This window comes from Rhinoderma darwinii, chromosome 1, assembly GCF_050947455.1.
Source record: "Rhinoderma darwinii isolate aRhiDar2 chromosome 1, aRhiDar2.hap1, whole genome shotgun sequence".
NCBI lineage: Eukaryota > Metazoa > Chordata > Amphibia > Anura > Rhinodermatidae > Rhinoderma > Rhinoderma darwinii.
The window spans coordinates 24,940,311-24,965,478 of record NC_134687.1 but is presented as its reverse complement, the minus strand read 5'-3'; the positions used below and the strand labels follow the sequence as shown (position 1 = coordinate 24,965,478).

Here is a 25,168-nt window from a genome sequence, read left to right as displayed (position 1 = left end):
TGCATATGGTACCTCGTGCACTCCTGGTTTGACTCGGCTCGTTCACCACTCCTGTTGCTCACGGTGTTGCCGTGGGCAACTGCCCCATTTCCCTTAGCTTTGTGTACCCTTGTCTGTTTGTCTCGTGCACTGACTGAGCGTAGGGACCGCCGCCCAGTTGTACCCCGTCGCCTAGGGTGGATCGTTGCAAGTAGGCAGGGACAGAGTGGCGGGTAGATTAGGGCTCACTTGTCCGTTTCCCTACCCCCATCATTACAAAAGGAATGAAAAAGAAAAACCGGACAGATCCGTTTATCTGCAATGGTGGACAACGAAACTGACACTCCCTTCCCCTCTTGATCCGTCTTGGAGAACCGGTGCCAAATGTTCACAGAAACATAATCGAAAATCACATCCTCAAACAACACACTCCCTGGCCAAATCTTACTCAAGCTTACCAATTCCCCCACCCTAAAAACCCCGAAGAAGGCCCAAGAAAAAAACAAAGAAAACATGAAAGATTCGTAAATGGACGAACAGACCTCGCCCAACACCCCCAATAACTTCGTAAGCAGCGCCACTGTAATCGGCCATCTGGAATCCACTGACCTCGTTCGGCGGTTCAACCCTTTCAGGGCCTGTCATATTCTAAAGTCCTTGGCCACAGCCGGCCTCCCGGACATCTTAAAATAAGAAGCAATGCAGCCAGCTGCTTTCCCACAACTGATGCCGACAATCCCAGCTCCACCAATTGAACAACATAGGCCTCGAGCAGCCCGATCAACAACTCAGGCCGAAAAGATGCAGGGCTCCCTGCAGGAGACATCGCTTTAAACTCTCGCCAAGTCTTTTCATAGCACCTCAAAGTAGACGGTGCCAGTGACCTCCGAACCAAATTACACATCACGGCTTGACAATGTTCCATAGATGAGCTGGGCAGGCACCCCACGTCTCCATGGCTTCCAGAGACTCCTTCCGATATCGCGCCCACTGAAAATGGGAGTGAGCATCAGCAGCCACATTCGATACCCCGGGCACATGTACTGCCCGAAATAGCAGATTCAAGTGAAGACACTGCAGCACCAAAACCCTCAGAAGCCGGACTACAGGATCCGACCCAGCAGACAACTTGTTAACCACATGTACCACTCCCATATTATCCGACAGAAAAACCACCCTCCGGTTGCAAAACTCCTCCCCCCAAATGTGAACTGCCACCAATATGGGGAACAACTCCAGAAACGTCAAATTCCACAGTAACAAGGAGCTATTCCATGAAGACGGCCACCTGGCGGCACACCATCTCCTACCAAGTAATGCTCCAAATCCCACGCTAGCAGCCGAATCGGTCTGAAGACCCAACTCCACGGAATCAACCAAACCTGACTTAAAAACCGAAACACCATTAAAGGACGCCAACAACGATCCCCACACCTCCAGATCCTCCCGATGTTCCCTTGTTACCCTGATAAAATGGTGCATTTCGGAAATACCTGCCATGGCACTACTCAGGTGCCTGCTAAAGATCCTCCCCATAGGAATAACCCTGCACGCAAAATTTAACTTTTCTAATACTGATTGCAATTCCTGAAGTCTGACTTTCTTCAAACTCCTGGGAAGACCGATCGCCGCCCTCAGGTCGTCGTCCGGGTAGCGGATGATACTACCAAAGCCAGATAACTCCCAAACTACCCACTCCACAAAACAGCTAAAAGCCTCAAAGTAAGAGACAAACCCATGGGTAAACAAAGGTCCACAAAATAACAACCGTCAAAAAAGCAGCCGAGAAGATGGTAACTATCCGGGTGAATAGGAAGCAGCCGGAAAGCTGCCTCCACATCCGCTTTTGCCAATAGGGCCCCCGGACCCGCCTCTCTCACGAGATCCACCGCCCTATCGAAAGAAGCATACGACACAGAACAAAGTTCCTTGTTTATACACTATCGTTCAAAAGCTTGGGGTCACCCAGACAATTTTGTGTTTTCCATGAAAACTCACACATATATTTATCAAATGAGTTGCAAAATGACTAGAAAATATAGTCAAGACATTGACAAGGTTAGAAATAATGATTTTCATTTGAAATAATAATTTTCTCCTTTAAACTTTGCTTTCGTCAAAGAATGCTCCATTTGCAGCAATTACAGCATTGCAGACCTTTGGCATTCTAGCTGTTAATTTGCTGAGGTAATCGGGAGAAATTTCACCCCATGCTTCCAGAAGCCCCTCCCACAAGTTGGATTGGCTTGATGGGTACTTCTTGCGTACTATACGGTCAAGCTGCTCCCACAACAGCTCTATGGGGTTGAGATCTGGTGACTGCGTTGGCCACTCCATTACAGATAGAATACCAGCTGCCTGCTTCTTCCCTAAATAGTTCTTGCATAATTTGGAGGTGTGCTTTGGGTCATTATCCTGTTGTAGGATGAAATTGGCTCCAATCAAGCGCAGTCCACAGGGTATGGCATGCCATTGCAAAATGGAGTGATAGCCTTCCTTATTCAAAATCCCTTTTACTTTGTACAAATCTCCCACTTTACCAGCACCAAAGCAACCCCAGACTATCACATTACTTCCACCATGCTTGACAGATGGCGTCAGGCACTCTTCCAACATCTTTTCAGTTGTTCTGCGTCTCACAAATGTTCTTCTGTGTGATCCAAACACCTCAAACTTCGATTCGTCTATCCATAAAACTTTTTTCCAATCTTCCTCTGTCCAATGTCTATGTGCTTTTGCCCATATTCATCTTTTCCTTTTATTAGCCAGTCTCAGATATGGCTATTTCTTTGCCACTCTGCCCTGAAGGCCAGCATCCCGGAGTCGCCTCTTCACTGTAGACGTTGACACTGGCGTTTTGCGGGTACTATTTAATGAAGCTGCCAGTTTAGGACCTGTGAGGCGTCTTATTTCTCAAACTAGAGACTCTAATGTACTTGTCTTGTTGTTCAGTTGTGCAGCAGGGCCTCCCACTTCTCTTTCTACTCTGGTTAGAGCCTGTTTGTGCTGTCCTCTGAAGGGAGTAGTACACATCGTTGTAGGAAATCTTCAGTTTCTTGGCAATTTCTCGCATGGAATAGCCTTAATTTCTAAGAACAAGAATAGACTGTTGAGTTTCACATGAAAGCTCTCTTTTTTCTAGCCATTTTGAGAGTTTAATCGAACCCACAAATGTAATGCTCCAGATTCTCAATTAGCTCAAAGGAAAGTCAGTTTTATAGCTCCTCTAAACAGCAAAACTGTTTACAGCGGTGTTACCATAATTGCACAAGGGTTTTCAAGTGTTTTCTAATCATTTATTAGCCTTCTAACACAGTTAGCAAACACAATGTACCATTAGAACACTGGAGTGATGGTTGCTGGAAATGGGCCTCTATACACCTATGTAGATATTGCATTAAAAACCAGACGTTTGCAGCTAGAATAGTCATTTACCACATTAACAATGTATAGAGTGTATTTCTGATTAATTTAATGTTATCTTTATTGAAAAAAACTGTGCTTTTCTTTCAAAAATAAGGAAATTTCTAAGTGACCCTAAACTTTTGAACGGTAGTGTACCTTTTCGGAAAGGACAAATGATGTATCATCCGAAACTTCCCTGGCTCCTTCTTTGGAACGACCCCAAACGGAGAAACATGAAAGTCCGAAACGGGTGGGAATGAAAAGGGGCCCGCCATCCGGCTCTGCTCCACTTCCGCTCTAATTTTAACCCGAACTACCTCTGGAAATTGAATTGCAGATTTAAAATTTGCCGGGACACCGGAACTACCCCTACAAAAGGGAACAGGAATAGGAAAACCGTTCCCAAAACTGTCCCTCAATAAACTCGCATGTGCCCTATTGCCGTAACGCTCGAGCCACAGCAGCATCAGACCTAGCTTCCCTGGGGGCAGGTCGCTGAGACATCATCAGCGTTATCCACAACGGCAAATCCAATTGACCCGACTACATGGCAGGGCACGCCTCCAGGTGCTGACAAAACTGCTCGTCATAATGCCACCACGCCAGACCGCCATAGGTCTTACAAGCATCCCAAATACCCTCTATGTAGCAAAACAATGATGAACAACGTTCCAGGAATTTAGCACTCCAAACGCTTGCATACATACAAAAAGCCCTTAACCAATTCCCAAATGTCTTCGGAATCTTCCGGTACCTACGTTTGCGTTCTTCCTCTTCACGTTTCTTCAACTTATCGCTCGTATCCGTTTATTTTGTTTCGGGAAAATCTTCAAGCGGCAGCAGGGAAAAAAGTTCCACATATTCCACATTCTCAATTTTTGCCGAGCCTCGTCCTTCAACATCCACCAAGACCCGCAACAAATCACCCGCAGAAAAACCGGACTCACCTCCTGATCTTGAAGACGACCCAGCTGCAGCACTGCTCCTTTGCAAAACGGGGCAAGCCCCCACAGCCTGCTCCACTGCACCCCGGTACACGGGCGAGACTCCAGTTGCCCCTTCCATCCATGAGGATCGTCCTCGGGACCTATGAGAAAAATACACCACATCATCCTGACGATCCAGGTCCACCGTAACTAATTGCATACTCCCTCTCCAACTGCTAACCCCCTTTTGGGGGCCCCGGCTGTAGCTTCAGGGGCCCAACTGTCATCTTCCATCACACCTCTCCGACTAGCTTCTTGCGACAACTTGCCAGCCATGCGCTGATCCCAGGTCCATCCTCTCTCCAACCGACAGCTTCCAGCTGCTCTGCATCTTCTTCCTGTCTCGAGTGGGCGCTACATTCTTCCGCCCACTCACTTGACGAGCGGGGCTTGGACACCTCTGTCTCCGACCAGGCTACACCAGACTGGGGCTTAGCCGAGCCGGCGGCGTAGAATTGCGCACCAACCTTGCACCTCCATCCGCTACTGACTGCATCCCGGACACCTGCTCTGCCAACCCAACCCAAAGCCCGAAAACTATTTAAAAGTTCCTCCATCTTATAAGAAAGTGCGAGCCTGCAGCAGAAACGTCCTCCTTCTTCAGCTCATTTGGCGCTTCTGCCAAACTCCGCCCCATGAGATCAGGCGCTACGTCCCCCACATGGTCAAGCCGCTCCTCCCCTGACGTACCGTTGTTCCAGAGCTCCCTTTCCCGCCTAGTAATGGAAATAAATTCAGACCCCAGACCAGACCGCCTAAATTAATTCAAACCCAAGGCTAGACCCCCTAAATAAGTTATAGAAAATAATAGTGCACCAGACAGTAAAAGTGTCATATTTTGTACCCCACTCAGTAATAGTGTCACATTTAGGCCACAAACCGTAATGGTGCTCCTCTTAGTGTTCTCCCTCTTTGTGCTCCCACACACCAATAATGACCCTTTTGTGACCTTACATAGTAGTAATGCCCTCTGTTGCACCCCCATAACATAACAATGCCCCCTTTGTGCCCTCTAGAAAGTAATAATGCCCCCATGACCGTAAACATACCCCCTTTCCGCCCCAAAAAGCTCATATGATCAGCCCCTACAAAGCTTATATCAGCCCCTATAGAAGTCAAACATTCCTACAACGGTCATATCAGTGGCTGATATAACCTTTGTAAGTGCCTGATATGACTGCTGTAGGGGCTGATTATATCAGGTTCTATAGAAGTCATGTCAGCCCTGGTCATAGCAGACCCTATCTGTATAGTAATAAATATATATTACAGTATATCAAACCCTAGTGGGACCCCCTACATCAGTATCCAAACCTAATGGGCAAATCTTGACTTACTTGACAGTGCCTAGAATAGCAGGCACTGAATTCTGAGATAGTATAGAGGAGAGTCACTCTTGGACCCATGTCCCATGTTTTCGTCACTCCCATAGACAATAAATGGAGTGGCAGTGTACAAGTTCGACCGCCGCTCCATTCTATGTCCTCCTCACTGTGGTCGAGCAGTGAGGAGGATCTACGAGTTCAGGACTCTCGGTCTCACGATCGGCGGGGTCCCAGCGGTGGGGCCCCTAGCAATAAGCAAATTGGTGATAATTTATGATTTTGGCAAAACTCCTTTAAAAAATCTGTGGGTGGCAGCCAACCAGCCCACTGTACACAAGCCCATCTGGCATCCGCCAGATGGCCAGTCCGGTCCTTGTCATCATAGTAATTTTATCGAATGTCAGACCATTATAGAATTGTAGCATGTTGCAGTGAGTCGCTGTTTTGCTGTGATATTTGCCACAACTCCGTGTAAATATGCCCTAGGCCTTGTTCACACAGTGCAGATTAGATGCAGATTTTGAATGCAAACCAAAATTTGATCCGGGAGAAGGCAATTTATAGGCTATGTACACTTTTGAATGCTTTTTTAATAATTATTATTAAATCAATTATTTAGGTGATTTTAAACTTTGTTTTAAATGTACTTTTATTGAAAAATGTGTTTACTTTTTCCGATATACATACATAAAAGCTGTACCATTTAAACATAGAAGCTGTATCGTTCTCTATGAGCCGATTCTGTCCGTTCATCTGAACAGACGGCTGGTTTGAGAGTAGATCCTGTGTGTCTCTATCAAACAGGACCACCGTAATATGGATCACATCTAAGTTCATCAACTTAAATGTGATCAATATTATGGCGGTCCGGTGTGTCAGCCGAGCCGTCAGTTAAGATAAACTGATGAAATCGGCTCGTAGCAAATGATGTAGCTTCTATGTATAGCGGATACATAGAAGCTGTATCGGAAGAACAAAACAACATTTTTAATAAAACTCAAATTATAATTTTTTTTAAATCACCTAAAACTATGATTTAACCTCTTAGTGACCACTACAGTGACGTCTTTTGACATCACTGTAGAAGAGGCTTCTGAGTCCTCCAGTGAGCAATTATCTTCTAAGCAGGATGATTAACCCTGTTTAATCCTTTGATCGCCAGATTCTGTGACCTCGGCATGATCAAAGGGGACTCTCGATCGGAGCTGAGGCCCGAATTGGTGTCGCTAGTAACTGGGCTTTTGGGGCCCAAGCCCCGGATATTTGGCCTGGTGCCCCAGATCCCCGGGCGACTGCCACATAATGGCGTAGCTACGGGGGTCGCAGCAGTCGCAATTGCATCCAGGCACCATGTCTACAAACAGTTACTATAGTAACTGGGGCCTATGCAATAAAATACACGGGCCCTTGTTACTGTAGTGATAACAATATACTTACCCTCATTCCCAAGCACAGTGGAGGTCCTGACATGTTGTCACGTCATGACGTCACAACGCTGTGCGCCACGCACATCGTCGCGATGTTGGATGGCGTCAGGACCTCCGCTGCATTCGGAGCCGAAGAGGAGGGTAAGTATAATGTTACTCTCTGCTGGGGCCCTGTATCTAAGCCTACCATGTGGTGATACTGTGTGCTGGGCCCTGTCTCTAAGCCTATCACATGGTAGGCGTTGTACATGGCACATGTGTGATCCTGTATGATGGGCCCTGTATCTAAGCCTACCACATGTTAGGCTTAGATACAGTGCCGCAGCAGATAGTAATCTTAAACGTTTTTTTTTATTTTCAATAAAATTGTTAACAAGGGTTGTGTGTGGGGGGGGGGGGAGTTTATTTCAATAAAATATTTTTTCTATGTCTTTGTATTTTTTTTAACATTATTACTACCGACGAAGTAATGGTCGCTGGCTGATTGATAACGTCCATTACTAAGACGAGGCTTAGTGTTAGCCGGTGAAAAGGCTAACACTAACCCACATTATTACCCCAGTACCCACTGCCACCAGTTGTGCCAGGAATGATCCAATACCCAAACATCTGTAGTGATGGACGGGTACTGGGGCGGCTGTAGGCTGGTATTATTGGGCTGGGAAAGCCCAAAAACAGTGGGCCTTCCCACCCTGCTAATGCTAGCCTGCTGCTATGTTGTATCTGGCTGGTTATGAAAAATGGGGGGAACCCCACGTCATTTAAAAAAAAGAATTAGAATAATTAGAAAAAACGATGTGGGGGCCAGCCCATTTTTCATAACCGGCCAGATACAACATAGCAGCAGCAGGCTAAAATGATGAGGGTCGGAAGGCCGACTGTTTTTGGGCTTTTCAAGCCTAATAATACAAGCCAGCTGCCGCCCCAGTACGCGATCATAACTACAGATGGTCGGGTACAGGATCGTACCCCTGTTGGCGCTGGGTATTGGGGTAATAATGAGGGGTTAGTGTTAACCTTTACACCAGCTAACATTAAAGAGGCTCTGTCACCACATTATAAGTGTCCTATCTTCTACATAATATGGTCGGCGCTGTACTGTAGATAACAACAGTGTTTTTTATTTAGAAAAACGATCATTTTTGACGGAGTTATGACCTATTTTAGCTTTATGCTAATGACTTTCTCAATGGACAACTGGGCGTGTTTTACTTTTTGACCAAGTGGGCGTTGTGGAGAGAAGTGTATGACGCTGACCAATCAGCGTCATACACTTCTCTCCATTCATTTACACAGCACATAGTGATTTAGCTAGATCACTATGTGCAGTCACTTACTCACATAATAACGTTACTGAAGTGTCCTGACAGTGAATAGACATCACTACCAGCCAGGACGTGATGTCTATTCAGAATCCTGACACTTCGGTAACGTTTGTGTGAGATTTACAGCACAGCAAGCGTAATCTAGTTTTAAATTACAGTTTACAGCGTAATCTCGTGAGATTATGCTTGCTATGCTGTAAATCTCACACAAACGTTACCGAAGTGTCAGGATTCTGAATAGACATCAAGTCCTGGTTGGTAGTGATGTCTATTCACTGTCAGGACACTTCAGTAACGTTAATATGTGAGTAAGTTACTGCACATAGTGATCTAGCTAGATCACTATGTGCTGTGTAAATGAATAGAGAGAAGTGTATGACGCTGATTGGTCACTGATTGGTCAGCGTTATACACTCCTCTGTACAACGCCCACTTGGTCAAAAAGTCATTAGCATAAAACTCCGTCAAAAATGATAGTTTTTCTAAATAAAAAACACTGCTGTAACCTACAATAACAGCGCCGATCACATTATGTAGGAAATAGGCCACTTATAATCTGGTGACAGAGCCTCTTTAAGCCTACATTAAGCTGGTTGTCAATCAGCCAGCGGCTATTACTAAGGCGGTAGTAATAAAGTTTAAATAAAAACAAGAACATAGAAAAAATATTTTATTGAAATAAAAAACCACCACACAATCCTCGTTGACCATTTTATTGAGAATAAAAAAAACGCCGTCATTGAAGTAGTCCTCGAATCTGAAGTAGTCCAACAATCAAACCTGTAAAAAAACATAAACACACAAGAAAAATTTGTAACACATAAAAAAGCAATTATCATCTTACCTTTCCAGGGTCCAGCACTGGAGCCGCAATGTCAGCGAGCTGGGCCCTATATCTAAGCCTATCATGTGTGATAAAGTCTGCCGAGACAATGCATCCAATTCTATCCAGTAAAAAAATAAGTAGTGGAGCAGCAGTGAAACGATACCCAAAAAAGGTTGGTGCTAGGCTTCTGACCTCTCCTCATACGATACAGGATCAAAAAAAGACAGCGAAGCAGCACTCAAAGTGAAGTGGTTTATTCACCAGACATAGTCTGCAACGTTTCACCTTCTCAATGAAGGCATTTTCAAGCATTGAGAAGGTGAAACATTGCAGATTGTGTCTGGTGAATAAACCACTTCACTTTGAGAGCTGATTCGCTGTCTTTTTTTGTGTGAATTTGAAACGGATTCCGACGACAATCTGCTTCCCATGCATATGAGGTTTTTCCAACCCGGTTCACATGATATGAAAAATTTTCCACGTGTATTTTTGTCCGCACCATGAAAAGAAATCCACCTCAGCAATAAGTAGCGTGCTACTTATTTTGCATGGAAAAGCAAAGGATAAGCCCCTTTGAATGACAATGGGACTAATTCTCGTGCAGACCTGCTACACGCTTGTGGCACATCTGCGGCAGAAATCCAAGGGAAAGTCTCAGATTTCCGCTGCGGAAATACACATTGGATTTTAATTGCAACGTAAGAACAGAACATTAGTGCCCCTTACATCCTCACAAGCGCTTCACCCTCTCAGAGTATTAGTCCCTGGAAAACCCCTTTATGTCAAAATTAAATAAACTTCCTAAGGCTATGTTCACACGGGGTCTTTTGCCGAGTTTTTTGACGCGGAAACCGCGTCGCAAAACTCGGCAGAAACGGCCCGAGAACGCCTCCCATTGATTTCAATGGGAGGCGTCGGCGTGTTTTTCCCGCGAGCAGAAAAACTGCCTCGCGGGAAAAAGAAGCGACATGCCCTATCTTCGGGCGCTTCCGCCTCCGACCTCCCATTGACTTCAATGGGAGGCAGGAGAAAGCGTATATCTCGCTGTTTTATGCCCGCGGCGCTCAATGGCCGCGGGCGAAAAACGGCGCGATAATTGCTGTTCACACGGAGTATTTTGGGGGAGGAATATCTGCCTCAAAATTCCGTTTGGAACTTTGAGGCAGATATTCCTCCCCCAAAATACTCCGTGTGAACATAGCCTAATATGTGTCAAAAATCGGTAGACATTTGTTCCTATTGCCCCTACCTCTGCCCGTCCGGAAGTTCTGCTTTTCATCCTAGGTTTTTTTTCTTCGACACGAGCTCGTATTATGCAGACAGACCTGTGTCGATACGTCACTGAGTATCGACACAGGCTTGTCATCGAAACATAAGCAGCGAATGTACGGCGCGGACATTGATGAGGTTGCGGACCAATAGGATGCCTCAAACCCGGGACTTCTGTCATATACCGGGGTTTGAGGCACCCTATTGGTCCACAGCCTCCTCAATGCCCGCGCCGTTCATTCTCTGATAATGCTTCGGCACCAGCCCATTTACTTAGCTTTCATTCTATTCCTCAGTGCTCGTGCGCTGCTCGCCCCGAGCACTGAGGTATAGCATGAAAGTGAAGGAAATGGTGCCGGCATTGAAGCATAAGCAGAGAACAAACGGTGCGGGCATTGAGGAGGCTGTGGACCCGGGACTTCTGAGGTACACCCGAGTTTGAGGCATCCTATTGGTCCAAAGCCTCCTCAATGCTCGCCCCGTTCATTCTTTGATTATGCTTCAATGCCCACCCCATTTTCTTTGTGTTCCTTCATATAACTCAGTGCTTGTGCACTGCCCGCCGCAAAAATTGTGTCTCCCTGGAAAACCCCTTCACATCATGTTATTGCCCTACGTTTAGGGTACGTTCACACGGCCGAAAAACGGCCAAAAAATCGGAAGCAGAACGCCTCTAAACATTTGCCCAACATGTTTTACGCGGCCGTTTTGAAAAACACCGGCGTAAAAAAAAACGCCCGTGAAAAAGAAGTGCATGTCACTTCTTGAGCTGTTTGTGGAGCCGTTTTTCATTGACTATAGAAAAACAGCTTAAAAAACGGCCGTAAAAAACGCTAGTTAATTAAAAAACGTCTGAAAATCAGGAGCTGTTTTCCCTTGAAAACAGCTCCATATTTTCAGATGTTTTTTGCTAAGCGTGTGAACATAGCCTAACATTTAACTAGAAGAGGTGAACAGAGTTGGGCTGGATCATATGAGCCTGTGCAGGGGTCAGCAGGGATCATCTAATATCAATACTGTGTTTTTGTTTAGTGTAAAATGTAATAGACATCAAAGGGACAACTCAGTATGGTCATGAGTTGGTGCTGCTGGTATCTGCAGAGATGGAGCCGGGTGTGGCAGGACATGAAAGAATCAGGCTGGGGGATGATAGATAGGCAACGATAATACATACAGTCTGCCATAGGGTCTTGTAAAGTTGCTGATTATATTTTTATATATATATATATATATATATATATATACAATGTTTTATTTTTAAGTTATACATTGGACCATAGGCCTCATGTACACGGCCGTGCCCGTAATCACGGCCCGCCATTGCCGGCCTGGCCGATGGCCGCATTTTCGTGCCATGCTCCCATACAAAGTATGGGAGCACAGCCCATAAAAAACTAAAAGTAGGACATGCTCTATAATTCCCGGCATGGTTCTACGGCAAGGACACCTATAAGTAGCGATATGGAAAGGTGTCCGCGGCCAATAGAACCGGGCGGGTCCGTAATTGCAGACCGCATTGCGGTCCTCAATTACGGAGATTTTTTACGGTCATGTGCATGAGGCCTTATGCTGTACCACAGCCAGTGACATGGTGGTGGTTCTCCCAGTGGCAAAGGTTAGCTCTGGACAGAGAGAAGGGGCAAGAGTCCCCTGGTTGGTACATCAGAAGGACGGTGGATAGTACAGTCCTGAACGTTAGTCCACAGGAGGCTGTCATCTGCAGGGTAACGCTAAACCTTGGGATGACATAGGAAATGCAGGGGCCCATGGACATTTTGCTGTCACATTCGTGGGGTGTGGAAGAGAACCCAGTATACCTTTAGGGTTAGTTGGTGCCAGAAGTTAGTTGTATACATTCCCCTGTCATAGGTCGGGTCCACGAGTGTGACGCAGTAGAAATTAGATGCTTGAGACAGTGTGTCTTGGTGGAGCGCTGGGACAACATAGCCCAGAGTCTGTTGCTGCAGGAGGCAAAATGCCTGTGAAGGGACATTGGTGAAGAAGTGAGCCCGAGTCAAAGAGCCACAGAGACTGAGTAGTCTCGAGGCAGGGCAATAGTCCTGCTGATCCAGTGCGTTGAGAGATGAGTTTCCCCTGCGAGAAAGAGACCATAGACGTGGGATAGCTGCGACCAAATAGTACCCTCACCAGAGCCATTAGTAGTGCCACCCCTTGTGTCACCAACTGGTGCAAGCTTGTGCCAGTGTATAGCTGAGGAAACTGTAAACCCTGAGAGACACTAGACTTTTGTGGCCATGGCAGGCCTAAATAAACCACGCTCGAAATTGCAGTGCGACTTCTGTCCGGCTGAAGGAGAAGAGGCCAGAGGGACTTTTGGTGGGTGACTCTTTGTAAATGCCAGGAACTTTTGCATCTTGGCAACATAGGAGTGGTGTGTACATTGGACTGTGAGTTAATTCTGGATTATTGTAATTAAAGAGACTCTGTCACCACATTATAAGAGCCCAATCTCCTACATAATGAGATCGGCGCTATAATGCAGGTGACAGCAGTGCTTTTTATTTAGAAAAACAATTTTCACCACGTTAGGAGCAATTTTAGCTTTATGCTAATTACTTTCTTAATGCCAAACTGGGTGTGTTTTTACTTTAGACCAAGTGGGCGTTCTAAAGAGTGTATGACGCTGACCAATCAGCATCATACACTTCTCTCCATTCATTTACTCAGCGCATAGGGATCCTGCTAGATCAGTATGTGCTGTTTTATACTGACTTATTAACGCAGAGGCGTAGCTAGGTTCTCCAGCACCCGGGGCAAAGATTCAGTTTCGCGTCCCCCCCCAACCTCTTTCCCGACATCTCCTTCCCCCTCGCCTTGTTTGTTTTCTCTACCAATCAATGACGTGTCATTTCTTTTCCACATTTCTTTTTATGTAACTCGAGCATAAAAATATTTGTACATTTTGCAAGCAATATAGTTCTATACACAACACCAGAACCAAGCTCAGTACATATATACAGCTCCAGAACCAAGCTCAGTACATAAATACAACACCAGCACAAATACAGCTCAATTTAGCGCAACACCTGCCGTATAGGTATGTACGGCGTAAAACTACAGCTCCCAGCATGGCCTTGAACAATGGTAAGGATATGCTGGGAGATGCTGTTCCACAAAAAATAAATCATATCATAATCATACCACCCATCATCTCACTGCAGATCATACAGTGACTACAGTGCTGATTAGAGGCAGAATAAACATTTACATTAAAGAGGCTCTGTCCCCACATTATAAGTGGCCTATCTTGTACATGATGTGATCGGCGCTGTAATGTAGATTACAGCAGTGTTTTTTATTTCGAAAAACGATCATTTTTTACGTAGTTATGACCTATATTAGCTTTATGCTAATGATTTCTCAATGGACAACTGGGCGTGTTTTCGTTTTTGACCAAGTGGGCGTTGTGGAGAGAAGTGTATGACGCTGACCAATCAGCGTCATACACTTCTCTCCATTCATTTACTCTGCACATAGCGATATAGCTATATCGTTATGTGCAGCCACGTACACAAACACTAACATTATTGCAGTGTCTTGACAATGAATACACATTACCTCCAGCAAGTACGGGATGTGTATTCAGAATCCTGACCACTTCTCCGCACGTCTCTGTGATTTACAGCATAGCAGGCGTACTCTCGCGAGATTACGCTGTAAACTGTCATTTACAGCGAGATCTCGCTGTGCTGTGCTGTAAATCACAGAGACTTGCAGAGAAGTGTCAGGAGAATGAATACACATCCCGTCTTTCCCTGTCATTCAGCGCCTTTCAACGATGGAAGCGCGATACCGCTTCACTCGTAGAAAAGCGCTGAATGGCCGGGCACGGAACGTACCCTGCTATTCATTGCTTCTAATTGTACCTGTGTCCTATAGACGCAGGTACAATTATAGTGCAGGAGAGGGTGGCGCTGGCGCCCCCCTCTAAGTTGCGCCCGGGGCACATGCCCCGCCTGTCCCCCCTAGCTACGCCCCTGATTAACGTTACTGAAGACGGTGAATAGACATTCCTTCCAACCAGGACGGGATGTCTATTCGCAATCCCGACACTTCGTTAACGTTTCTGTGGCACTTACAGCAGAGCAAGCGTAACCTCGCGAGATCACGCTGTAAATGACAGGTTACAGGGAGATTACGCTTGCTCTGCTGTCCGTACCACAGAAACGTTAACGAAGTGTCGGGATTGTGAATAGACATCCAGTCCTGGCTGGAAGGAATGTCTATTAACGGTCTAAACACTTCAGTAACGCTAATGAGTCAGTGTATGACGCTGACACATCATGTACATTATAGGCCACTTATAATGTGGTGACAGAGCCTCTTTAACATATACCTCTTACGGATGCCATCCAGTGGCATTTGTAACCCATAGTCTCCTGTTTTGAAAAATCCAGGGATCCCTAAAGATGGAATAGCGTAGTCTACTACACTATTCTATCCTTAAAAAAAATGACAACTGACCACTAGGTGTTCCCATTCCCCTTGTCAGTAGGGTGTGTCTTTACACAATACAACTGTGCAATGCTGGTTGCCAGACTGGGATGTCAGACTGTGTAGAGACATACCCTAGTGACAAGGGGAATGGTAAGGCCAGGACCACACATGCAGTATTTGTTGCAGTTTTTGGCTCCGTTTTTTTAAACTAAACCCGGAAGTGGATCCAAAAGGAAGGAAATGTATAAAGAAAAGACTAATACATCTCCTTTATTTTGTGTCCACTCCTGTGTTTGGTTAAAAAAAAACGGAGCCAAAAACTGCATCAAAACTGTGCGGGTGGTTATGGCCTAAAACCCAGCTGTCAATTTATTCACACATTTTCAGGAGGAATAACAGGAACGGCACACTACACACATGAGATGCTTCAGCATTGTTACTATATGAGAAACAGAAGTATTTAATAAAACAGACTGGGGAGCTGACAGGTCCTCTTTAAGGCCTCATGCACACGAACGTGTTTTTGCATCTGCACTTCATCCGCAAAAGTGCGGATGAATTGTGAATCCATTCATTTGTATGAGCCCATACAAACGACCGTGGTTTACACAGACTGTGTGAGGGCCGCAATTGTGGACAAGTAATTTTACAGTCCGCACATGCAATACGACACCATTGAAATGAATGCACATCTTTTGGGTGCATGGTCAGTGATTGCGGACGGCCCATCGATGACACTCCGCGGCCATCCGTGCCGGTTCAATTATTGTTCTTTTTGGATTTATGAATTTAAAACAAATAAAAATAGAATTCAAGAAAGAAAAAGGTGCATTTATTACCTGGCTCCTATGTTCTGACCAACTTCTTACTCGCTATTGTTTACAGCGCACCATTGTTATTTTGTGCTCTGTAGATGAATAATCCCATCTGAGTTCTTCATTTTCCTATATACTGACACTCACGTTGTGAAATGACATTTATTATGTGTGACTACCCTGTGCTGTTCCTTTTTCTGCTAAAATATGCATCACGCTCGAGCCCTGTACATGAAATATACATTATCTGCCAAGATTCTGGAGGTGGGGATAAATATACTAGCGAGGTTCTGCTTATTCCCGTTATCCCTTTGTTATATCTGTCTGCATTTATTCATCACATTGGCTCAGGGAGTCTCTTTGTTCCGTGAATGATTTACACCACCTTCTTCCTTGGCAGACAGGGTATCTTAAGATGCATTGGTGGGAGGATGCAGGAAATGGCAAACTAAAGATATTACACTTTCACCATGTAATTGGTTGTCCTGACACTTATCATGTAAACCCGGTGAAGAGATTTGTAAAGTTTTCCAGACACAGCTGAGAGGGGAAAAGTAAATGTACAGTAAGTGGTAAAGGCATTTAAAAAAAAATAGGTTTGTTATAGACATTCAGTGCTGTAAAAAAGTATTTGCCCCTCATCCAATTTCTTCTATTTTTGTAGTTTGTTTAAATATTTCCGATTATCCAACTAATTTGAACATAAAATAAAGAGAGCATGAGTAATCACAAAATGCAGCTTTTATATGATAAGTCCATTTATTGAGCATAAAGATTTTTTCAAAAACTTTATAACCCATGAGAAAAAGTAATTGCCACCCTAAACCTAATAACTGGTGGTGTCACCCTTAGCGGTAACAACTGCAATCAAACCTTTGCAATAAGTCTTTTAAATCGCTGTGGAGGAATTTCGGCGCACTCTTTTCTGCAGAATAGTTTTTATTCTGCTACATTAGAGGGTTTTCGAGCATGAACTGCCTGATCAGGGTTTTGCCACAACATTTCAATGGCATTCAAGTCAGAACATTGACTCGGCCACTCCAAACCTTTATTTTGTTTCTTTTGAGCCATTCAGATGTGGACTTGCTTGTGCGCTTCAGAATATTGTCCTGCTGCATAACCCAACTTGAGCTTTAGGTCACGAACTGACAGACGGACATTCTCCTTCAGGATTTTCTGATAGAGAGCAGAATTCATCGTCCCATCAATTATGACAACTCGTCCGGGATTAGCAGAAGCAAAGCAGCCCCAGACCATCACACTTCCACCAGCACCACCATGTCAGACCATCATACTACTACCACCACATCAGACCATCACACTACCACCACCACATTAGACCATCACGTTACCACCACCATGTCAGGCCATCACACTTCTACCACCACCATATCAGACAATCACACTACCACCACCATGTCAGACCATCACACTACCACCACCACATCAGACTACCACCATCAGAACATCACGCTACCACCACCATGTCAGGCCATCACACTTCCACCACCACCATGTCAGACCACCACACTACCACCACCATATCATACCATCACACTACCACTACCATGTCAGACCACCACATTACCACCACCACCATATCATACCATCAGAATGTCTTTCTTATTCTGGTACATTGACCTTAACTGAGACAAGTGAGTGCTTCAGTTCTTTAGATGTTCGTCTGGTTCTTCGTAGGCAGGCCACTCCTGGTAAGGTTCACCATTGCTCCAAATTTTCTCCATTTGTGGATAATGGTTCTCACTGTGGTACGCTGGATTCCTAGAGCCCTAACAATGGCTTTGTAACCCTTTCCAAACTGGTAGATTTCAATTACTTTGTTTGGCATCTGCATTTGAACTTCTTTAGAACGTGGCATCGTGAGCTGCTTTTTGAGACCTTCTAGCCGCTTCACATTGCCAGACAGGTTCTTTGTAAGTGATGTTTAGATTCAACAGGTCCGGCGGTAATCATGCCCGGGTGTGGCTAGTGAAATTGAACTTAATTGTCAAATGAATTTGGTTAACTGGCTGATTTAGTAGCTAAGCGGGCAATTACTATTTCACATTGGGCAAGGTAGGGCTGAACAATCTTTTTCCTTTGATAAATGAAATTATCATTTAAAAACAGCATTGTGGGGGGAATTAACTTATTTTTCAATGCCAATTTTCTTTTATGCAAAAAAAATGCGCCTTCTGAGGCATTTATATCTACCACGCCAATTTTCCGAAAAGTGAGCAAAAATGTCCGTGGCATAAATTATAGCAGAAATATACGTTACCTCACAGCTGGCGTAGATCTAACTTTCAGGCGGAGCCAGAGATGCGCCTAATTTAATAAGAGGCATGTTCATCTCACTCCAGCTATCTTTATATGAACACTGGCTTTAATAAATCTCCCCCATTGTGTTTACTTGGGCTATCTTTGTCTAAATGTAGTTTGATGATTGGAAAGTTTCAAGTGTGACAAATATGCAAAAAGAGAAGAAATTTGGAAGGAGGATAAAACTTTTTCTCAGCACTGTATATTTTTGTTGCTCCAATCATACATCAGTATAAAGCACTGACTTTATTATTTTTACTCTGGTCGAAGCATTCTCCTGAGCGCACTGTCACTCTGTCATACAACAATACTGCCCTTATGTACAAGAAAATAACTACTATAATACTGCCCCCTATATACAAGAATATAACTACTATAATACTGCCCTCTATGTACAAGAATATAACAACTATAACACTGCCCACTATATACAAGAATATAACTACTATATTACTGCCCCTATGTATAAGAATATAACTACTATAATACTGCCCCTATATACAAGAATATAACTAATTTAATACTGCACCCTATATACAAGAATATATGGATAGAAGTGTATGATGCTGAGTGGTAAGCGTCATACACCTCTGTACAACGCCCACTTGGCCAAAAAGTAAAACACGCCCAGTTGTTCATTAAGAAACTCATTAGCATAAAGCTAATATAGGTCAAAACTCTGTCAAAAATGATTGTTTTTCTAAATAAAAAACACTGCTGTAATCTACATTACAGCGCCGATCACATCCTGTACAATATAGGCCACTTATAATGTGGTGACAGAGCCTCTTTAAGAAGCCAGAGCGCACGCATGTTGGAGATTGAGCCATGGGCTATAAGAAGGTTCCAGCCCCAACCTCTCACGCCTGAGTGTTGTTGTCGTATTCCAAGTTTGTCTTGCAAATGGTCCCCTAGTGTTCCCTGTTCCTGTATCCTGTAACCTGTATCCTGATCTAGTGCCGTGCTGAACTGTAGCCGTGCTGTGCTGTATACTACGCCTGTCCTGCTTCTCCACGCCTGACGTCTACCTGCTGCCTAGTCCCAGCCTAGCCTGCCTTGCTACTGTCCGAGCTGCCACAGGTACCCTATATGAACTATAGACTCTGACCTCCGCCCTGTTGGCCAGCTGCCATACCGCCAAGGCGGTACAGCCCAGTGTGTCCACAAACCCTACGTGACAGTACGCTCAGGCCATGGAACCCGCTGGTCGATCCAAGACCATGACGACGTCACAAGAGATGCGGGCGGATATGCTAGACCTCCGGTCTCCACAAGACCAGTCCTCCAGGTCTTGAACATTCTCGCACGTCGGCAGGAGGCACAAGCTGCCGTTCGTCCTACTACACCTCCTGGCAGTGTGGATTTTTGAATCCGTGCCAGATCCACTTCAGCCTGTATACTAGGACATTTTCGTCTGACGGTGCAAGGGTCGCTTTCATCATCTCTCTCCTCACTGGCAAGGCTCTTGCATGGGCGAACCCTATTTGGGAGAGACAAGGACCAGAGACCCGTGACTTCCAGGGCTTCCTCCAGACTTTTCGCATGGTGTTTGAGGAGCCTGGACGGGTCTAATCTGCAGCGGCTTCCTTGATTAACCTACGCCAAGGAGACACCTCCGTGAGCGAGTGCGCCATCCACTTCCGCACTCTGGCGGGAGCACTGTTATGGAACAATGAGGCCCTGGTGGCTGAATTCTGGCATGGATTGTCTCCTAAAGTTAAGGGCGAACTTGCCGCTCGAGATCTGCCATCTACCCTGGATGACCTCATCCTTCTGTCCGCCTGGATTGATATGCGGATCTGAGAACGCCTCCAAGAGGTTCGTTGGGATGGAGGCCTTCCTAGTCTGGCCCCTTCTTTGCAGCAACCCCTGCTGTCCTCAGATGTCGATCCTCCTAAGGAGCCTGTGATGATGGACCAGTGTAACGGACTTCGGGACTCTGTCTATATTGCTGCCTCGGTGGCCATCTTGTGCGCCTTTGCCTCCAAAAATCCCAAAGCCTAGGGTTGCTAGGAGAGACAACCTTGGGTAATAAAGGACTTCTGTCTAAATTGTCCATACCAGTGACCATAGTGTCCGGAGAGAGAATGCATCAGGTCTCTGCGCATCTGGACTCTGGATCCGCTGATAATTTCATCCGTAGAGACCTGGTGGATCTATTTCAATTACCCACCACCCCACCGGAGAGGGAGTTGATGGTTGCATCAGTGAGTGGACTATCTCTGCCAGACCCAGTTATAGCTGTGACCAAGCCGCTGAGGCTCCAAGTAAGAGCTCTTCACTCTGAACTCCTGTCGTTCTATGTCCTAGCCAAAGCCGTTAACCCTGTGTTGCTGGGTCTGCTTTGGCTCCAACTACATGCCCCAGTCCTGGACTGGAATTCTGGAGATGTTCTCCAGTGGGGCCCTGAGTGTCAAAGCCGATGCCTGGTGCAGATTCGTTCAGCTCAGCCTTCGCTGCCTCGGTTATTGGCAGGATTGCCGGGTCATTATGCTGCATTTTCGTCCGTCTTCAGCAAGAGGAAGGCGGAGACATTGCCTCCACACCGGGCGTATGACTGCCCTATCGAGCTGATTCCTGGTGTATCCCTTCCCCATGGTAGGGTATATCCTCTCTCCTTGCCAGAGACTCTGTCAATGTCTGCCTATGTGAAAGAGAACTTGGAGAGGGGCTTCATACGGAAGTCTTCCTCCCCGGCAGGAGCCGAGTTCTTCTCCATCAAAAAAGAAGGATGGTTCTCTTTGTCCTTGACTACCGAGGTCTCAACCAGATCACGGTGAAAAATAAGTATCCGTTGCCACTGATCTCAGAACTGTTTGATCGTATACGTGGTGCCAAGATTTTTTCCAAACTAGACCTGCGTGGGGCTTACAACCCCTAGTCCGGATTCACCAGGGTGATGAATGGAAGACTGCATTTAACACCCGTGATGGAAACTATGAATATCTAGTAATGCCCTTCGGCCTGTGTAATGCTCCCGCGGTTTTCCAGGAGTTCGTTAATGACATTTTCCGTGACCTCCTCTATGTTTGTGTAGTAGTCTATCTTGATGATATCTTGATTTTTTTCCTCCAGAACCTATGACGCATCAGAGACCTGTCCGTCAAGTTTTGCTGCGGTTAAGGGAGAATCGTCTGTACGCTAAGTTGGAGAAGTGCGTGTTTGAAAAAGATGCTCTACCCTTCCTCGGCTATATCGTCTCGAATCGAGGTCTCGAGATGGATCCTGAAAAGGTAAAGTCTGTCCTGGAGTGGCCACGCCCTCAAGGCTTGAGGGCCATACAGCGTTTTCTGGGGCTCGCCAATTTTTACAGACAGTTTGTCCAAACTTCTCCTCACTGACTTCTCCTCTAACCTCACTAAGAAGAGCATGAATGCCAAGGTGTGGACTCCTGAGGCAGAGTCCGCATTCAATAGCCTGAAGAGTGCCTTTACATCAGCCTCTATCCTCCATCATCCAGATGTCTCTCTACAGTTCTCGTTGGAGGTAGACGCATCCTCTGTTGGTGCTGGTGCACTCCATTTCCAGAGAGGCTCCAAGGGCAAGTCAATGGTATGTGGATATTTTTCTAAGCTTTTCTCTTCCGCAGAACGCAACTACTCGATTGGGGAACGGGAGTTACTGGCCATCAAATTGGCTCTGGAGGAGTGGAGACATCTACTAGAGGGCGCAGCTCATCCCATCCTGATTTTTACGGACCATAAGAACCTCACCTATCTTCAGACGGCCCAACGGCTGAACCCTCGTCAGGCCAGGTAGTCACTGTTCTTTACCAGGTTCCAGTTTGAGCTCCATTATTGCCCGGCCGACAAGAATGTGAGGGCCGATGCCTTGTCCAGGTCTTTCGAGACAGAAGACACCATGGAGATTGCACAGAACACCATTGATCCATCTTGCATTGTCTCTGACAATCCCCTGCAAGTTGGGGACATTCCTCCAGGGGGGACTTTTGTGCACCTGGCTGACCGTGGAAGAATCCTCCACTGGACTCCTCTAGACTGGTAGGTCACGCGGGGACCCTTAAGACTCAGGATCTGATTGCTCGTCATTTCTGGTGGCCCACGCTGCCCAAGGACATTATGTTTCTTCCTGTTCAGTATGTGCAGCCAACAAGGTCACTCACTCCAGACCTGCTGGTCTGCTCCAGCCATTGCCTGTGCCCAATGCCCCCTGGCAGCATATAGCTATGAACTTATTACGGACCTGCCTCTCTCTGCCGGATGCAGTACTGTCTCTGTGGTGGTGGATCGATTTTCAAAGATGGCCCACTTCGTTCCTCTGACCGGTCTTCTTTCTGCTCCTCTGCTGGCCAAGCTGTTCATCCAACACATCTTCCGCCTGCACGGCTTGCCGCAGCATATTGTGTCTGATCGGGGGGTTCAGTTCACCTCAAAGTTCTGGTGAGCCCTCTGCGGACTCCTAGGTATAAAGTTGGACTTTTCCTCGGCCTACCATCCTCAGTCCAATGGTCAGGTCGAGAGGATCAATCAGATCTTGGAGAACTACCTACGCCACTTCATCTCCAAGCAGCATGATGACTGGGTGCAGCTTCTTCCTTGGGCCGAGTTCTCGTATAATAATGATACTAGCGAGTCCACAAGAAATACACCATTCTTCATAGTTTACGGCCAACATCCACGACTCCCTTTTCCGGTGTCCGTTATGTCGGAAATGCCTGCAGCTGATTCTGCTTTTAGGGATTTCCTGCGGATCTGGCAGCAGACCCGATCCTCCATTCTGCTTGGGGTGGACCGCATGAAATGTAAGGCAGACACAAGGAGAAGAGAACCTCCCCAGTTTTCTACAGGTACCAAGGTCTTACTGCAGTGGGTGCAGTTGCTTCCGTGGGCTGAGTTCTCTTACAATAATCACACCAGCGAGTCCACACAGAAGACACCATTCTTGTCTATGGCCAGCACCCACGAATTCCTCTCCCGGTCCCTTTTACGTCCGAGGTGCCAGCTGCTGACACAGCTTTTGGGGACTTTCTGCCGATCTGGCAGCAGACTCGATCCTCCATCCTGCTGGTGGTCGACTGCAGGAAGCGGAAGGTGGACACAAGGAGAAGAGAACCTCCTCAATTTCTTCCTGGCACGAAGGTCTGGCTGTCCTCCAGGAAGGAGGGTGCCATCGTACAAATTTGCTCCCAGGTTCCTCGGTTCCTTCGAGATCCTGCAGCAGATCAACCCTGTCGCCTACAAGCTTAGGCTGCCTCCTACCCTCAAGATCCCCAACTCCTTCCATGTTTATCTCCTGAAACCGGTGGTTCTGAACCGCTTTATCAAGACTCCTAGCCCTTGCGGTTGCCTCCAGCGGCCCTTCAGACACCTTTCGAGGTTAAGGAGATCTTGGACACCGAGAGAGTGAGAGGAAAGACTTTTTATTTGGTGGATTGGAGGGGGTTTGGTCCAGAAGAGAGAACCTGGGAGCCAGAGGAGAATCTCAACGCTCCTACCCTCATTAAGAGGTTTCTCTCTCATTCTGGTCCCAAGAGGAGAGGGCGTAAGAGGGGGATCCTGTAACGTCCGTGGTCGCTGACCACGAACTCCTTCCATCCAGTCGATGTCCTTCTCTCCAGAGTGTTAGACGTGGTCTGTTATGCTCACCACGTTAGTGCTTGGTAAAGACAATGGATAAGTCCACAGGTGCTGCTGCCAGGATCCAAACCGGTAAACCGAGTGGTCACCGCTAGTTGGAGCATATAGAAGTAGTGGAAAACGGGAGGATCCTAAACCAAACCAAAAAGTTTTTGACCTGTCTGCGTCCTGCTGGGAACGGGTTTTCACCCACCCACTTATTCCTGCAACAGCCACGCAGCAGCGCCTCATAGGATCCTCCCTTTTTCCACTACTTCTATATGCTCCAACTAGCGGTGACCACTCGGTTTACCGGTTTGGATCCTGGCAGCAGCGCCTCATAGGATCCTCCCTTTTTTCACTACTTCTATACAGTCCAGACTTAAGAAGCCAGAGCGCACGCATGTCGGAGATTGAGCTGATTGCTCCCAGAGCACCCTGAGCTATAAGAAGATTCTAGGCCCATCCTCCCACGCCTGAGCGTTGTTGTCGTATTCCAGGCTTGTCTTGCAAATGGTCCTCTAGTGTTCCTGCTCCCAGTGTTCCCTGTTCCTGTAACCTGTATCCTGATCTAGTGCTGTGCTGAGCTGTAACCGTGCTGTGCTGTATACCACGCCTGTCGTCTACCTGCTGCCTAGACCCAGCCCAGCCTGCCTTGCTACTGTCCGAGCTGCCACAGGTACCCTATATGAACTATAGACTCTGACCTGCGCCCTGTTGGCCAGCTGCCGTACTGCCAAGGCGGTACGGCCCAGTGGGTCCACGAACCCTATGTGACAACTGCCCCCTATATACAAGAATATAACTACTATAATACTGCCGCCTATGTACAAGAATATAACTACTATACTACTGCCCCTATGTACAAGAATATAACTACTATAATACTGCCCCCTATATACAAGAATATAACTACTATAATACTGCCTCCTATGTACATGTATATAACTACTATAGTACTAATCCCTATTTACAAGAATATTCCGAAATGCTCGATTCTTTGTTACCATGTATGACAAGATGCTGTCAGACCGCTTTGGCAATAGCTTTATCCCCTCTCCTCATTGAAATGTTTATGGTTGAGTCAGCTATCTAATGTTTATGGCCAGCATTAGGAGCCTTTGAAACATGGGTGACAACTTGGAAAAAAAAAATGCAGCCAAACCGCACAGTGCGAATACACCCTTAGGTCCCATTCACATGGCTGTGCCAGTAATAACGGCCCGCAATTGCGGGCACGGCGGGCCGTGCTCCCATACTTTGTATGGGAGCACGGCACGTAAAATACGAAAAATAGGACATGCTCAATCATTCCCAGCACAGTTCTACGGCACGGACACCCATCTATAACGATACGGAAAGGTGTCCACGGCCAATAGAACTGAATGGGTTTGTAAAACCGGGGACCGTGTTACGGTCCGCGGTTTTATGGTCTTGTGCATGGGGCCTAAGAAG

General features: G+C 46.2%; 1 protein-coding gene across 8 annotated transcripts in view; it reads left to right on the top strand.

Moving 5' to 3' along the window:
• REEP1 (receptor accessory protein 1) overlaps positions 1-25,168 on the top strand; it is a 219,947-nt gene that overhangs the window by 123,482 nt on the left and 71,297 nt on the right. The gene's annotated exons all lie outside the window — the stretch shown is intronic.